General features: G+C 38.8%; 2 long non-coding RNA genes across 5 annotated transcripts in view; one reads left to right on the forward strand and one right to left on the reverse strand.

The window, feature by feature from the left end:
• LOC140637582 (uncharacterized) overlaps positions 1–8,064 on the reverse strand; it is a 36,979-nt gene extending 28,915 nt beyond the window's left edge. Inside the window, exon 1 of the long non-coding RNA XR_012034667.1 lies at positions 7,943–8,064. This is a non-coding gene — a long non-coding RNA (uncharacterized lncRNA). The remainder of the gene's footprint in view (positions 1–7,942) is intronic.
• Positions 8,065–9,587: 1,523 nt separating this feature from the next.
• The window catches only part of LOC140638066 (uncharacterized), a 79,020-nt gene continuing 71,759 nt past the window's right edge, over positions 9,588–16,848 (forward strand). Inside the window, exons 1-3 of one of the 4 annotated variants that reach the window (XR_012035240.1) lie at positions 9,588–9,834; positions 9,908–10,041; positions 10,229–10,340. This is a non-coding gene — a long non-coding RNA (uncharacterized lncRNA). The other 3 variants (XR_012035241.1, XR_012035242.1, XR_012035239.1) reach the window with 3 other exon arrangements.

Genomic DNA, 16,848 nt, shown 5'->3' on the forward strand with positions numbered 1-16,848 from the left:
ACACACATATTATAATACTTAAAAAGGTAGGCATGATCTCAAGTTATTTCCTTGTTAACTATTTTTATAGACCATGACCTTTAGACTAGTATTACAAAAGCAAGAAACCTAAAAAATTAGTTATAGAATGCGTGTTTACATTATACTTAAAACTAGCTGATAACTCAGAAGACACAGCTCTTTTTATTAAACCAACAATACTAAACTAATCTTATTTGCAAAGATTTACCCAAGTTACATGAACTTTAAAAGCTTTGAGTTAGATTCTATATTTCTGAGAGTTTTAGATATATTTAATATCAGTGCTCATTTATCTCTAAGCTAATTTGAACTCACTTCTTTAAAGGATTTTATAATTTAATTTGGTAATACATTCCAGAAGTAGAAAAATACTACATATATACATATATATATATATATATATGTATATATATATATATATATATGACATACACACATAAATATGTGTAAACAGACATACAGGCACAGAAATGATACTTTTTTTCTAAATTTTTAGTCATATGTCAGATAAACATAGTAATATACTCTCATTTATGCCTTCTTTCTATGTGTATCTGAATTGGGTTCAGAGAAAATTGTGTGTTAAGATGATCTGTTCAATATGAATGCTAAAGCTTTTTATCAATATTTATGGAAGAGACTTTCAAAATTTTCATTTGCTCTAATATGTAAACTGATATACGGTATGGTTTATGTTTTAGGTGAGAGACTGAAGGGACCTTAAAGGGTTGTCTGGGTATTTCCAAAGACCATATGAGTGAATGAAATATTCAATATGTTTCTAATTAGCTCCATTTATTTATTTATTTATTTGTTTGTTTGTTTGTTTGTTTATTTCTGTATTCCTCTTCCTTTAGTGTTCATGGTTCTTGGTCATGCCACTTTGAAGAATAAAGAGGTATACCAGAAGAAGAGTGGTGGGCAGCAAGACAAAGTTTATTGAGTGATAATACAAAGCTTTTGAAGCTGAAGGAGACCCAAGAGGACTGCCTTCAGAATTTCTAAGTCTAGCAGTTTTTTATGAGAATGTTGGTGGGCTATTTTAAGCTGATTAACCCTCCATGCACCTGTCACCCAATCAGGTTTTTGTCTATGCGCTCACCTACCTATCAGGTAGTTGTTCACATAAGAAAGGGTGGAGGGCTCCTTCAAGAGTGGTGTAGAATATCAGAATGGGGTCTTTTTCCTTTTAAGGGTAGTTTCCTCGTAGGCCAGGGCCCCTTGACCCTGTCTACCTTTCTTCTAACTATCCTCCAGTACTTTGCTTATTTCAATTCAGCCTCAGGTTTAATAAGGGAAAAAACTTAGCATGTCTGATACCATGTTACTTCTATTTCCCTTGCTGCTGTGACCTGTAGCTTAAAAATTTCTACTTAGCCCTGCAGATAGGCATGTTAATCATTGGAGGAATTTTGCTCATAGCTAAGCTAAGACTTGCAAAAACCATTTCTTACTCAAATCCTATGTAACCTGAAGAAATGAGGAAGAGCCTACAGAAAGGATTATGCTGTGTTTAAGATTTACAGGAACAATGTGACCAGATGCCTTCATGAAAATCAACTGACCAAGGACAAAGAAGTTACATGGCCTTCCTCAGATGTCTACAGATGCCAGTCATCTTTTGGCTCCAACTTCCTCCCACTTCTTCCTTTGCCAACATAGAAGTTCAAATTTCATGCCAAGGAGAGATGGTTCTATAGAACAATAGTCCATCATCTCCTCAGTTTGCTCACCCTCCAAATAGTCACTTTCTTCGCTCTGACATCTTGCCTCTCGATTTTACCTCTGAGCAGCATGAGCTTGGAGTCAATTGTACAGGCAGTTGCTTTTGGAGGTTCCTGAGTTCCTTGAGAGACTGATTGGGACAGGAGTCTGAAAATTGAGGGGCTGGAGTGGAAGGGGAAAGTCTGGCGGGGGTAGACAGAGGGATGGAGGAGGACATATGAAAGGACTCAAGGAAACTGAGTGGAAGATCAAAGGTGGTGAAATAAGGAAGGAAGAGCAAAAGCAATAGGAATAAAGGAAGGTCTTAGAGGAGCCTGTTTGAGATCTTAGGTTTCCCAAAGAAGCCAATAGAATACAATGTTGTTATTCATAAAGTTATGCCATCAAAGAAGGAACAAAATGGAGTTGATGGAACATAAAATCAGCATGGTTTCAAGAATGAGGTTTCACTTAGCTGAGCAGTTCCCATGAGGAATCAGGATTGAATATAGAGAACAGAGAAGCCTAAAAAGAGTGAGGAAAATTGTTCTAGACCAGGAGTTGGAGAGTGAATTCCCACATGAGATGAAGCAATGAGTCAAGAAGAATTTTCTAGCCCGGGGAGTGAGGAAGTGAATTCCAACTTGAGCCAAAGACTGAAAAAATGTTGCCAGCCCAGGAGTGAGGGAGTAAATTCCACAGGAAATAAACAGCCAGGAAGAAAAGCTTCCAGCCCAGTAGATGCCTTTCAAATAAAGAAACCTGATCTTCTAATTCATCTTCAGAAAGCATATTCAAAAAATCAAAATCTGTCCTCACTGTGCTTCAGTGGACTGTCATCCAGAGCACTGCTTAGGAGTCAGACTCACTAGTGGGTCCTTTATCGACTGGCCAGTAATGAAGACAGAGGCTTCCAAAGTGTGCACTTGGGGTACTGGCGAGAAGTCCAGGGGTCCAGTGGCAAATCTGATCCTGTCAGAGTAACAGCACTGAAACTGTTCAAGAAAACCAGAGCTGGACAGTAAGATGGTAAATAGGGATTATTCAGGATCTTATTGTAATAGGGCAAAAAAGACCTCAGTACAGAACTTGGCTCAATTTTGAATGAAACATAGACAAGAAGAGATTTATTTACAGGGGAGAGAATGGGAGTCAGGGGATAGAAAATTATTAAGAGAAAACATCAGGAGTGGAGTGAGGATCCTGTTTAAATAGACCTAACAGGATTTTTGCTAAAGGTAGGCCAGGATTGTCAACTATCACCTAGAGGACTGGATAAATGAGGAACTTGATCAGACAAGATATCAAGGGTGGGGGACTCTGGCTAACCTATCTTAGCAGGATTCTTGCTAAAATAGGGCAATCAATGCAGATAGATCTGAGGAGCACAGGTAACCAGGTCAGACTTGAAAACTTTCAAAGGAGCCTGGCTATACTCAGAGAGGGATCATATTACATCTCTAGCCATAAAACCATTTTTTAAAAAAAATGCCTCGTTCTCCATAATACTTTACTAAATCAAATAATACTTTATGCATGCATAGGAGGCGTGAGTAAACATTTATCAACAACCCTCAACATTCACCATTCCCTTATTCCTATTGCCAGCATCTTTTCCATATCATCAACCTACTGAAGAAAAGGACATACACAGAAGTGGAAAATATGGTACATGATATAACACAGAATATACCTAAGGTGGAATCATATCTATTTTGAAAAAGAAGAACTAACTTGAAGGACTTGCACTGCCAGATGACAAGACTCCTTATAAAACTGCAGTATTTTAGAACTTGTGCTATGGGCACAATTTTAAATGAATAGACAAAAAAAAAAAAAAAAACAAAAAAAACAAAGGAAAACAAAAACCAAACTTCATACTCAGCCCAGAAACACATCTGGCTATACAACTGATTAATGACAAAACCATCACTGTAAAGTGGTGAGTGGAAGAAAAAAATGTTTTTTTCAATATGTGGTCATGGGTCATTCAGACACCTATATAGGGAAAATGAAATCTTGTTCAGATTCCAAGGAGTTATAGATCTAAATGTAAAATGTAAAATAAGGAAGTTTCTAGAAGGATATCATGAACCTAGGATGAGTAAAGAGTTTTGAAAAGGGTGCTGATAATGTTCCATATGTTAACCTGGTTGTTAGTTACATAAGTAAAATAACATTAAAGTAATGTGCGAAGTGTACAAAAAAATAACTAGAGTGGAACTTCTCAGTAAAGGACTTCTGGTATTGAAATCTCACTTAACTCATTTGCTTATAATTAGAACCCTAGGGCAATAATTATTGCCATAATAATTACATATTTCCAAGAACACGGTACTTAGGAGAGGTAATTATTTTTGTTTTCAATCTGTTGTTACAATAGCCATATCACTCTAAGTTAAACATTTAGATAATGGGTCTTTCACTCACTCTGATTTCTTCTTCAAAGCCAATTTAGCTGCACCCATCTCTTGTGCCTACTTCTAAGTTTCCTCTGATATTTTTTTTTTTTTTTTAGGATTTTATTTATTTGAGACAAACTGAGAGAGAGAGAGAGAGCATGTGTGTGCACAAAAGGTGGGGAGAGGCAGAAGCAGGCTTCCTGCTGACTAAGCCCTGATTCAGGCCTTAATTCCAGGACCCAGAGATCATGACCTGAGCCAAAGGCAGACGCTTAACCCACTGAGCCACCCAGGTGCCCTCCTCTGATATTTCTGACAGTGATAGTTTGAATGATTCAAGTGCATGTGGATGGATACCGTCAGAGCAAATACAAATTAAAAATAAGATGCTTAATTCTCCCTGTTGAAAATAAGGGAAGAGACTTCCCTCCTGCCCTTTCCATAGAGCATTTATTTTGGAATCCTATAATTGTGTTGTCTTTGTCTTTTGGAAATCGATGTAAATCCCTTTAAAAGCTAAGACTTTTTCCAGCTTTGTGACCTCGGGATGTCTTTTTCAAATCCCTCAGAACCATGTCCTTCAAGGTGATCAAGGAAGATACTGTCCCATCTCTGTGTTTCCATGAGAGGACAGGAGGTTAAATTTATGGGTACCTCACTCTAAAACTAGTTCCTGTCATAAAGATATGAATTTATTTTTCTTTTGGGTAAAGCCTATTAGTGGACACAGATCGTCACCCAATTATCTGGTGAATTTAGGATGAGCTATGTGTGACAAGTGATGCTGGCAAGTCCTCTTACTTAAGGACTAGTTGTAATTTATTTTGAAAACATGTATGTGATGGGCTGCATATGCTTACCTATTTAAAGGGTGAGATTTATTTGTCTTTGCAATCTCTAGCAGATTGCCTGTGATGTAGATCACATTCTAGTTTAATGTTCATTCAATGATACAACTGTTTCTTTCTCTTCTACTTTAGCAGAGGTTATCAAGTGAGAAGATTTAGTTTTTAATTTTCTTTACCAAACAACACTTTTCAATCAGATCATTCTCTTGAAAACAATTTGTCTTTTATTTTATACCATCAACCAATGTGAAATAATTATTCTTTTCTGAGGGGGGAGGCAAATATCAGCCTAATATCGATGGTCAAATACTACAGATATATTGAAAGTTATAGCATATTACTTTTTCAAGTACATCACTTTGAAGGATACAAGCAATGTTATATTCATAACTGTTATTTTCACTATATTCTATGATATTTCAAATTTTGTTTGACTTTATGAACTGTTGAATTATGAAACACTGTAGTATTGGTATCAAGGACATCATTAACATGATATTCAGTTAGAAAAAGGGAAACTTTGCCTTCAGGTAGAAGTAATTATGTTACTTTGAAAAAATATATAGTTTTCAGGGTTATGAATTACTTTTTCAAAAAAAACTTTCATCTTAGGATAGTTTGACTTACTATTAGTTTGGAAAAAAAAATTTTGAAGGTAATACAGAGAGTGCCCACATAACACACACCCAGCTTCCTCTATTATTGTATTATTATAGGAAATATTTGTCATAACTAGTGTACCAACAGTGATACATTATTTTTAAGTAAGTCCTTACTTTCTTTAGGAATTCTTAGATTATACCTAATGTCTTTTTTTCTGATCTAGGATATCACATAAACCTTAGTTGTCCTATCTCCTCAGGCAACTTTTAGCTATGACAATGATTTAAGTTTGTTGCTCTTTGTGTGTTTTTAAAATAAATAAAATTGTAGAATCATTTTCATTTTGTCCTTATAAAAATAAGGTCTTGTCCCATACTACTGCATCATTGCTATGAACTGAATGCATTTGTCTCCCCAGAATTCTTCTGTTGTACCCTAATCTGCAACGCGATGCTATTTGGAGGTCTGGCCTTTAGCAGGTAATTGCCTTTGGAGGTGATCATGGGTGGGGCGAGGACCTTCATAACAGGTTGGGGATTATAATGGAACTATAATCAAGGGCCCAGAACTTTCTTCCTCCACCATGTGAGGACACATAGGAAGATTACCATCTATGAACCAGGAAGAAGGCTTTCATCAGATATGAAAACTGCTGGCACCTTGATCTTAGGCTTCTCAGCCTCTGGCACTGTGAGAAATAAATGTTTCTTGCTTAAACCACCTAGGTTATGGTATTTTTGTTATAGCAGCCCTAACTGGTGAAGAGAATTATCCATTCTTTTTTTACATAGTGTGTTAAATTGTCTTTACTCCAGGAACAAATTGTTAATTTTTTAAAAAATGGCATCTGTTACATTGTAGCAGCTCAATATATGTTAAATAGTCACAAAAATATCAAAATGGTAAAAATAGCATTTTAGTAAGGCATGACAATTTTGTACACTTTCATTTGGTAATAATTAAATTCATAGAATTATTATTTTAGATGTACACATTCCAAGCCAAATTGACTTATAATTATTGTTGTGTCATTATAAGTACTGTTTCATTGCAATCTTCCAATTACTTCTTACTGGAAATCTCATTACTGAAGTATATGTATTTAATTCATTATCTACATCATCACATTATTAACTGTGATAGTTAAAATGCTTGTTAAAGATAATCTTTAGCTATTAAAGTCTGAAGTGGATTTTTACCTGAAATGTTTTTCTAGTAAATGATTTAAAATATATTTTAGGATTTGACATGAAGGCTTTATGTTTAGTGAAATACAAGTAATCTGTTTGTTTTGCAGTATTTCTCCTGAGAATACAACACTCACTCTGTTACAAATGTTAAAGACAGAGCTTACCATCACCAGCAAGGGAGAGCCGAATACATGACTCCAGAATGTGCCACTTTAGCAGGTGGACTATTTCAAGCTGAAGACAAAACCCAACAGACTCAAGAAGAGCTTTTTATCTACCCCTTAACTGCCTAAAAAAATTTAGATAGAGGGTCTGTACCAAAAAAAGAACTAATACCAAAGATAGTTTTTTATATCAGAAAGACTTTTTTGTATGGCCTAGCAAACATACATTTACCAAACATCCGTTTTCTCATTTTCTCTCTACTAATTTTCTCATTTTCCTGAGATTTCTCTTCCTCCTCTTTGAGACCTCAGGCCCCATCCCCTTCTCTTTAGCTCAGAATGATATAAACTACAATTATCCAACTACCAGGGAGCCTCTTATGTCTTTGTGTGGCTTCTGTTTATACAAAATTAATTTTCCCCCTGTTAATCCATCTCATGTCAATTTAAGTATTAGACCAGCCAAAGAACCTAGAAGGGAAGAAGGGAAAAGTTTTTCTCACTTATGAATATTTGATGTGTTGGCTTATATTTCACTTATATGTAGTTTGGAGTCATGTTACTAATTTTGGCCAAGAGACTGTGAGACTGTGAGTAGAAGGATGGAAATATATATAGTACTGTTGCTTAATATGTGGCTTCGTATGTGGCTTTATTAGATGGGCAGCACATAATAGAAAATAACTACATATTTTTAAAAACTATAATCTGTGGATGCTATTATGTGGCTCTATTAGATAAATAGATATAACAGATTTCATATGTGGCTTTATTAGATGGGCAGCACATAATAGAAAATAACTACAAAAAAATAAAAAAAAATAAAAAAAATAAAAAAAGAAAATACATATTTTTAAAAACTATAATCTGTGGATGCTATTATGTGGCTCTATTAGATAAATAGATATAACAGATTTTGGAAAATAATTGTGTATTTTCCCAAATTGTAATTTAGTAGTATTGTTAGACTAGACTGAGTTTATACTGTGGTTTTGTGGTAATAAACTAACCAAGAGATTCCAGTCAGGGAACAAAATGCTGGTTTGTTTCTTGCCAGTGTGAAGTCAGATGCGGTGTTGCAGCTTTTCTCCTTGAGGCTACTCCATCTGAAAAACGTGGTCTCCAAGGCTCTCTGTCGGAAAATATGGGTAACTCGTGAGTTCCTCAGTGTGGAAGGTAGGCATGCCTGCCCCTCACAGATATGTTTGATATTTGGGGGCCTCTCCCTAGACTACCTATACCGGTCATAAAAGCAAATTATTTCAGGAACTCTTGACTCTGAATATTTGCATTAAAGAGAAAGTCAGGTGGAGTCATCTAGACCACTGGCTCAAAAGTTAGACTCAATGCGTTAAATATCGTCAACTCTGCTTACATGGCTGTGGTCTCTTGGACAATACTTTACCTCTCTTAGATGGTGTTTCTTCATCTACAATAATATCTAATTAATATTATTGTTCTAAGAAGTAAGTGACGCATGACCCTGGGGCTGTACATGGAAATAATAGCCATTTAATAATTATTAGATATAAAATTGTAATTGGTATTATACTATTAAATGGTAAACATGTTAACTCATAACAGTGGTTCAAAATCAAGTAAATATTTTAAAACTAAGTTTATGAACTGTCGAGTATGAAAGTTGCAAAAGCCTTAAAAATGGATCAAGCTAAAAAAAAAAAAAAAAAAAAATGGATGAGGCTGGGCAGCCCGGGTGGTTTAGTGGTTTGGCACCACTTCAGCCCAGGTCGTGACCCTGGAGACCTGGGATCGAGTCCCACGTCGGGCTCCCTGCATGGAGCCTGCTTCTCCCTCTGCCTGTGTCTCTGCCTCTCTCTTTCTCTCTGTGTCTCTCATGAATAAATAAATAAAATCTTTAAAAAAAGATGGATGAGGCAACTCTCCGGCTGGGTCACTCAGCAGCCACCTAGCCAGATCCTGCTACACGGGGGCTCTCAGGGCCACAGGGATCCTGCGGCAGGAATCCGCAAGGCCTGTGCTCGCAGGGAGTTCAAGACGCTGGTGGGGGGGGGGGTGGAGGTCAGGCTCGAGTTACGGAAACAGGCTCGGGAGGGCAGCTCTCCAGGAGTCTGCAGAGGCGCTGAAGCATTGTATGTAGGAGTGGAACGCAAAGTGACCAGGACTCGGTGCAGGTGCGTGGGTCCGGTCACGGGCTCCTCGGCGCCTCACACCGTTTCCTGAGATCGCACGTTGTTGTTTTACGGCGCATCCGCTGTTCTAAATGCAAATCCCCCCGCTGCCCCCAAAGTGGGACGACTCAATGGCCGCAAACAGGCGGTCCTGCAGCGGGTCAGCGCCGGGTCGGAGGCCTCGGCCGCTCAGCCGCAGAAGCGCAGCTGGGCACACGACCCCGTCTCAAAAGGGGCTGAGCAAAGGGATTCTTGCTGTGGCTTTTGTCCTTCAGGCGGGGCTGGCGAATGGTCACCTGTGGCGCGGGTGCCCGCGGGGGTGCAGGTGCCGGCGGGGTTGCAGGGCCCGCTCGGCCGCACAGGCGCCTCTCCCTCCCCGGCGCGGGGCAGAAGCGGGCGGCTGCCGGCAGGTGGCGCACGCGGGGCGGCGGGTGTGCGCATGCGCAAGCGGCCGTGCCCGGTGGGCCTGCCGGGGCGCGAGGCCAGGCGCGGGGAAGAGCGGCGGGCGGCGGAGAGCACCTTCCCCCAAGCCCCGGGCCCCGATGCGGGAGGGGGGCAGCGGGCTGCGGACGGCGCGGCCTGGGCGGGGCCGGGATCCCGCGGCAGCCCGAGCGTCCCAGGCGTCGAGCAGGCCCAGCCTCTAAAGCCAGACTTTGGGGCCCGGCGGCTCGGCGGAGCAGCGTGACCCCGGGCGTGACCCCGGTCCCCGCAGGGAGCCTGCTTCTGCCTCTGCCTGGGTCCTCTGCCTCTCGGTGTGTGTCTCTCATGATTAATAAATAAAATCTAAAAATAAATAAGTAAATAAAGTCAGACTTTGGTTGCCAGGGCAGGTCACCTGGGCGCTGGCACCCGCAGGTCAAGGGGTCACGGCCGCGCCTGGCAGCCACAGGCCCCAAGGACCTCCGGGCTGCTGCGGCCGCCAGGTGGGCAACGCGACGACACTGCAGGAAGAGGAAACGGTGAGTAGGAAGCCGCGAGGGACAACGGCACTGACCGGACTGACGTGCTCAGGTGCAGGAGGCACGCCAGTGTGGACGAGTTCGGGGATGAAAGGGAGGCTCGAAGAAATGTAGGGAGAATCAGGCAGGGGCCAGATTATGTCATACTCTATAGCCCACTCTATAAGGAATTCGGATTTTCTTTCAGTTGGTCTGGGGAGCTGTTGGAGAGTTTAAGACCTGGGAGGCAAACGCTCTGAGTAGCTGGCCCGCCGCGTGGAGAATGTGCAGAAGACACTCCTCAGTAAACTGGTATCAAGGTAGGACCCACCTCAGGAAATTGTCACCAGTACGTAATGAGTGGGTGTATGTACGGCTCTTAGAGTAGTACCTGGTATGCAATAGGCACTACAAAGGTGTGTTAAAGGAATTAAAACATAGATAAGGGTTTATTCAAAGTTGTTTTCAGAATTACGAATGCAAAGGTGCTTGTGATTGCTTAAAAACAGAACAAAACAATTTCCAACAGAATATCCATGGGGCTGGTTATCTTTAGGGTAGAGAATGAGCACATCCTATCCAATTATTATTCGTTCTGTAGTCCCAGTTCTGTAATTATCTGTTTTAGAAAAATTTCTAAGCCTATACTTGGAATATAGCAGTTACTATATCCTAGATTTGAATTAAAGTAACTGCAAAATCTGTTACTTTATTTTTTTTAAGTGTCTCACAGTATCTGCTAAGTTCCCTTCTCTGTAGATGGCCATCCAAATGGGCTGGCATTAGAAGGAGGGTGTTGAAATTGAATAGTATTAAAGAATGTAAATATTTGAGGACTGTGAGCACTAAGTGGAAGATAAGTGGAAAAAAATCCCAAGAACAGAGGTAAGTCATTTCTGTAAAAGTAAGACATTTAACAATTAGTTGTACAGATACTGTATCTGATGATACCCTTTTATATTGGAGTAATAAAGAGCTTTCTGATCAGGCCAATTTTAAACACTTTTATAAACCAATTAAACAACAAAGTCAACAGACCTATCAAGAAATTGAGCTATACACATATTCTGATAAATCTTCTAAAAAGCTCTTGAAAATGTTCTCTTCACAAAGCCCACGGATGACTTCCATTAATTCAAAAGGAAATTTTGCATACATTGTACATCAAGTGGAGATAAAGCCCTTTTTATGTTCAACTCTATAAATTCTGTACTGTACATTAATTGTTTTGATGTATGATACAAAGTATGGATTACACGTAATGCATAAAGCTTTAATAGATGAAAAGAGAATAACTGAAGCTTAACACTTCTGCTTCCTTAAACAAAAAGGTGAATACAATGGAGAGGGAGAAGTACGTGTGTTTTACATAGAGTCAAGGAGAAGGTATGTGAAGTTTTATATAGTGAAAGAGGGTAGTGAGGAAAGGGGCAGCCTGGAGCTTTCTTCCAGGGAAATTTTTTTTTTTTTTCAGCTGCTTAATACTTACTGAAAGTTTTCTGTGGTACTCACTGTTCATATATATAGTAATGAGAAGGGTTTGGTTTGGTTTTGTTGTTGTTGTTTCTCCATTTCCCACTCTTACAGACTAATGGAATAGTTTGCAGCTTAAAACTTCTGACTGCTCTCTTGTGTCCTTATTGGCAGCTAGAGTGATCCAGAGACAAAAGTAAGGGCAGGATACTCCTCTGCTCAGAATACTCAAATTCTATTAGATTCGAGATAAAGTCCAAAGGCCTCACATTGGCCTGCAGAGCCCTAAATTATTCATCTCCTGTTTCCTTTCTAACCAAAGCACCATCTTCTCTACCCCCATCCCACTCTGCTCTTTCGAACGGGGTAGGCACGTAACTGGTTGAGGGTTATGACTGCCTGGCCTGCTTTTCCTACAGACTGAGTGTGGTTCATTGATTATGTCTTCAGGTCCTTGAACAAATGTCACCTCAAAGAAGGCCTTCTCTAACCATTCTATTTAACTATTAAAATTAAAGCTGCCCATTCTCCACTGTCCAGTCATTCTCTACTGTCTTCCCTGCTTTATATTCCTCCACAGCCTTAGCACCAGGAGAGTACATATTTTAGTGATTTGACCGAGTGTGTATGCACCTGTATGTATGTTGTGTATGAGTCTATATTCTCCAGGTACAAATTAAGATTCATGAAAACAGGATCTTTATTTTGTTGTCTGAACCATACAACCTCTATAATAATAGTTCCTGGCACATTTTAAGTGCTCAATATACATGCAGTGAATGAATATTTGATGAGCAAACAAGCACATGATCCTAGAAAGAAGCTGATTTGAATTACTAGGTGGTACAGTTTCACTTTGAACAAATCTAACACGGATGCGCCTGGGTGGCTCAGCCGTTATGTGTCTGCCGAAGGCTCACATCATGATCTCAGGGTCCTGGGACGAGCCCCGTGTAGGGCGCCCTGCTCAGCGGGAGTCTGCTTCTCCCTTTCCCTCTGCCTCTGACCTCCACTCGAGCTTACTTTCTCTTTCTCTCTCTCAAATAAGTAAATAAATAATCTTAAAAACAAATCTAATCCTTGAGATTCATATTTACAGAGTTTTAACAGAAAATGCTGAGGTTTTTTTCTCTATAGTTTCTGTTTCCTTTTCTGTTTCTTGAATTATCGTAGAGTCTAATAGTCATATAATGAAAATAAAGGTGAAAATGGAGTGACCTCATAGTTTTATAATACTTATGGTTTTCTTTGTTTTGTTTTGTTTTAAGATTTATTTATTTTAGAGAGAAAGCATGAGGGGGAAAGAGGGGCAGAGAGATTCTCTAGCAGACTCCACACTAAGCACAAAGTCCTCATGGCCTTGAGATCATGACCTGAGCTGCAACCACGAGTCAGGTGCTCAACTGACTGTCATGGTTTATGTCTTTCTAAAAGATCTAAAAGATCCCTTGCGTGGGTGCCTGGGTAGCTCAGTGAGTAAGCATCCAACTCTTGATTTCCGCTCAGGTCCTGATCTCAGGGTTGTGATATGAAGCCCCAAATTGGGCTCCTTGCTGAGCACAGAGTCTGTTTAAGATTCTCTCTCTCCCTCTCCCTATGCCCCTCCCCACCACTCTCTCTCTTAAAAAAACAATATATATATATATCCTCATGTATGTAAAGATGCAAGAATAGGAGAAAATCTTTTTCTTTTTTGTGATCTGGCATGTAATTTCTATTTCCTGTGATTTTGTTAAACTGTTATGGTCAATGAATCCTATGAAGAGTGTGGAATGTGACATAGGAAAAAATAGAGCAATATATTCAACTTGAATAGTAGAGCAGTGTTGTTTTCAGAGTAGCTTAAAGGGAGTAAATAATAGCTGACTATAAAAACTGACTAATTTCCATAATGGGAAAATAAAAAAATAAGGAATAATTTTTAAATTATTTCTTATAGCTTCATGTGAATGTATAATTGTTTCAAGATAAAAAGTTTTCAAAGTAAATTTTATTTCATTTTTAATCACAAATTTAGTGATTTAGACACTAGTTTATAAGTGTCTCTTGTGTTTCACACATATTCCTCAAGTGTTTAGGGTAAGTATGACATTTGGATCATTGTGTTACAATTGTGGAGAGAAAAACAGTCTCTGCTCCAAGTTATCTTAGACATTGGGAGGGATAAAATAAATAAATGAGGTTATGAAGACAATTCTAGAAGAAAATAAAATGGGATAAAAGGTCAAGTATTTATTGGTAGGTGAGGCACTTTTGATAACATGATGATAGACATCATCTCTTAGAAGTTATTTTAGAAGAGAGAGAGAGCATCTGAGATATCTCAGAGAGAATATTTCAGGAATAGAAACTGACAATTGCAAGTCTGGAAAGCTCCAGATAGACTTTGGATGTTGGGGCTGGAGAAGCACAGCTTCTATCAGCAAAATACATGAATTTTTCCCACTCTTACATTGCATCTGTCTGTGGCCATAGGACTTTTGACTAATAGAACAATCTAAATTATAAGGATGCACAGAAGGTGAAAATTCACTGTTTTATAATATGGAGCTCATTATGTACAATCATCAGATGGCAGGGATTTGAGAAATGCTACAGAATAGCAATTGGGAAATTTGGCATTTCTACATTATCACAAATTCCTCACAGTTGTCTTTCTCCTCCTTCATAACATGAATAGTTGTTAGAGATATATGTTTAATGACCAGATTATGGCATAATTATTTCAGGCCAAATCCAAATACTTCTTTTTTATAAAAGATGTATGTATGTATGTATGTATGTATTCATTCATTCATTCATTCATTCACGAGAGACACAGAGAGAGAAGCAGAGACACAGACATAGGGAGAAGCAGGCTCCTCACAGGGAGCCTGATGTGGGACTCGATCCTGCAACCTGGGATTATGCCCTGAGATGAGGGCAGACACTCAGCCGCTGAGCCACCCAGGCATCCCCAGGCCAAATCCAAACAAACCTCCTCATCAGCCCAATCCTCTTTCTTCAGTGCTTCGTCCATTTTTCCTTCTGCTTTCTTTCTGTATTCTGTTATTTTACTTCTCTGTTGTCTTGGCATTTATATGTTCACATGCATATATACACTTATATAAATACTATTATATTTTATTCTGCATTTCAACTTGGTTTGAACATGCCAAAAGCAAGAATCAGTTATTTTAATCTGTGTATGCTTGATAATATGCAAACATATGCAATATTACCTACAAGCGCAATAAATATTTGTTACTTGAAATAATGATGCTAAGTTAAACATGATAAAAGCATTGGGATAGGCCTGTACAAAGTAACTCTCAGAAACTGAGTTGTTCCATTTGAGCTAAAGGTTAAAACATTGTGAATGGCAATAATAATGATCATTGTCCTACTTTGTTTTGCTTTGTGCCAACTTTGATGAAAGGACCCGTTGTCTCCTTTAGTCCTCATACCAACCTTAGGATATTGGCACTTTCATCATCCTTATTTTACAGATGAGGACACTTTGGCATAGAGAAGCTAAGCAACTTACTAACTGCATCCATCTAATAACAAGAGAAGTTAGATCCTATAACATCTGATTTCATAACCTGTATTTATAAATCTATGCTAAAATAGGGTGGCGTATTTTGCTTACAAGTAACAAAATCCCTATTCCAACTTACTTAGAAATATCAAAAAAAAAAAAAAAGTTGGTTTCAGGTAGAGCTGGATTCAGTCAAAAAATACTGTGGAATCACAGTAGTCTGTCTGTGTTGATGCTAATTTCCTCGGGCTTTACTCTCAGGCAGATTCTTTATATTGTGTATTTAGCTTCCAGCAGCTTCAGCCTACTGTCTAACCCTTAGCAGCAGCACTCATAGGAGGGAAATAATCTTTTCCAAGAATTACCATACTTCTCCAGAAAGCCCTGTTAGCTCTGGATGGTGTGATGGCCAGTTGTCCCTGTCTGCCCTGTGGTTTCTGATATAAAAGGCTCCAATGGGTCAGGTCCCCATCACAATGTCTTCTGTGAACTACAGGTGTGGTCAATTATTCCCTCTCCTCTCCAGGTAAACCCCTGGATTGAGGGCTGGAAAGAGAGAGATTTTAAGTAAAACATGTGCTGCTGCCAGAGGAAGGGTCAAACTGCACTAAGCAAAGAAGAAGTATATGCCTACTAGAGGTAAATAAGCATCCATTCAAGTCATGGAAATAATTAAATGCCCAGTATAGGAGCTGGAATAATAACGTTCTAGATGTTAGGAAACCATTAATCATGGATATAAAGATCTATTCTCAAAGAATTCTATAGTTTCTTAAAGGAAAGGCAGTGAGTCTCTATTTTTTACTATTGTATCCCGAAAATCTAGAATGGTATCTTGGCACAGAGTGGCTGCATAATATATTTGCTGACTTGGAGTTAATTTAACTGACTTCAGAAATAGGCAGGATAATGTAGGAGATTAATGATCAGTCCTAGTGAGATATCACACACAACTTTTCAGTCTCATCTCTCACTTTTCTTATCCATTCTCAGAACTTTAACTTCTATATTGTAACTTTATATATGCTTAAAAATCATATACCTAATTCTCCAGCCTTAACTGCTTCTCTGAACCATATAGGAAACTTCCTTTTAGACTAGTTATTCCACAGGCACCTCAAATTAAGTATGTTTAAAACCGAACACATTTTCAGTTATCCAAAGCTTGCCCTTTTCTTCAATGTCCATTTAATAAATTGCACCACCTTGTGTTTCTGGGCTTAGTTACAAAAATGTGAGATATAAAAATCACTTCAGATCTTCCCTTTATCCAAGTGAACAAGTGTGAACTTGTGAAAAAGTTCTCTCAACTCTGCCAGCTTATCAGTTCTCATATCTGTGTCCTCCAAGCTTATGGATTATAGTAACTTAATTAGTGCCTTACTTACCCTTTTTACTTGTTTATAAGAATGTTCAAGTTCTACTCTCAGTAAATTCCAGTTTACAGTGTTGTAAATTGCAGTAACCATATCATACATGAGATCTTCAGACCTTATTTATGTTATAGCTGAAAGTTTTACCCTTTTACTCACCTCTCCCTATTTTCCTTACCACCCCAGCCCTTGGCAACCACTTTTCTACTCTTTGTTTCTATGAGTCTGACTTTTTTTGTAGAGTCCATGTATAAGAGATCCCATACAGTGTTTGTCTCTTTCTGTCTGGCTTATTTCAGTTAGCGTAATGCTAGTTATAGTTTGTGGGGTTTTGCTTGTTTTTGTGAATCCTCCAGGTTTATCCAAGTTGTCATAAATGACAGGATTTCCTTCTTGTTTAAGATTGGATTATCTATCTATCTATCTATCTATCTATCTATCTATCTATCTATCTACCTATCT

This window comes from Canis lupus, chromosome 8 (genome assembly GCF_048164855.1).
Source record: "Canis lupus baileyi chromosome 8, mCanLup2.hap1, whole genome shotgun sequence".
NCBI lineage: Eukaryota > Metazoa > Chordata > Mammalia > Carnivora > Canidae > Canis > Canis lupus.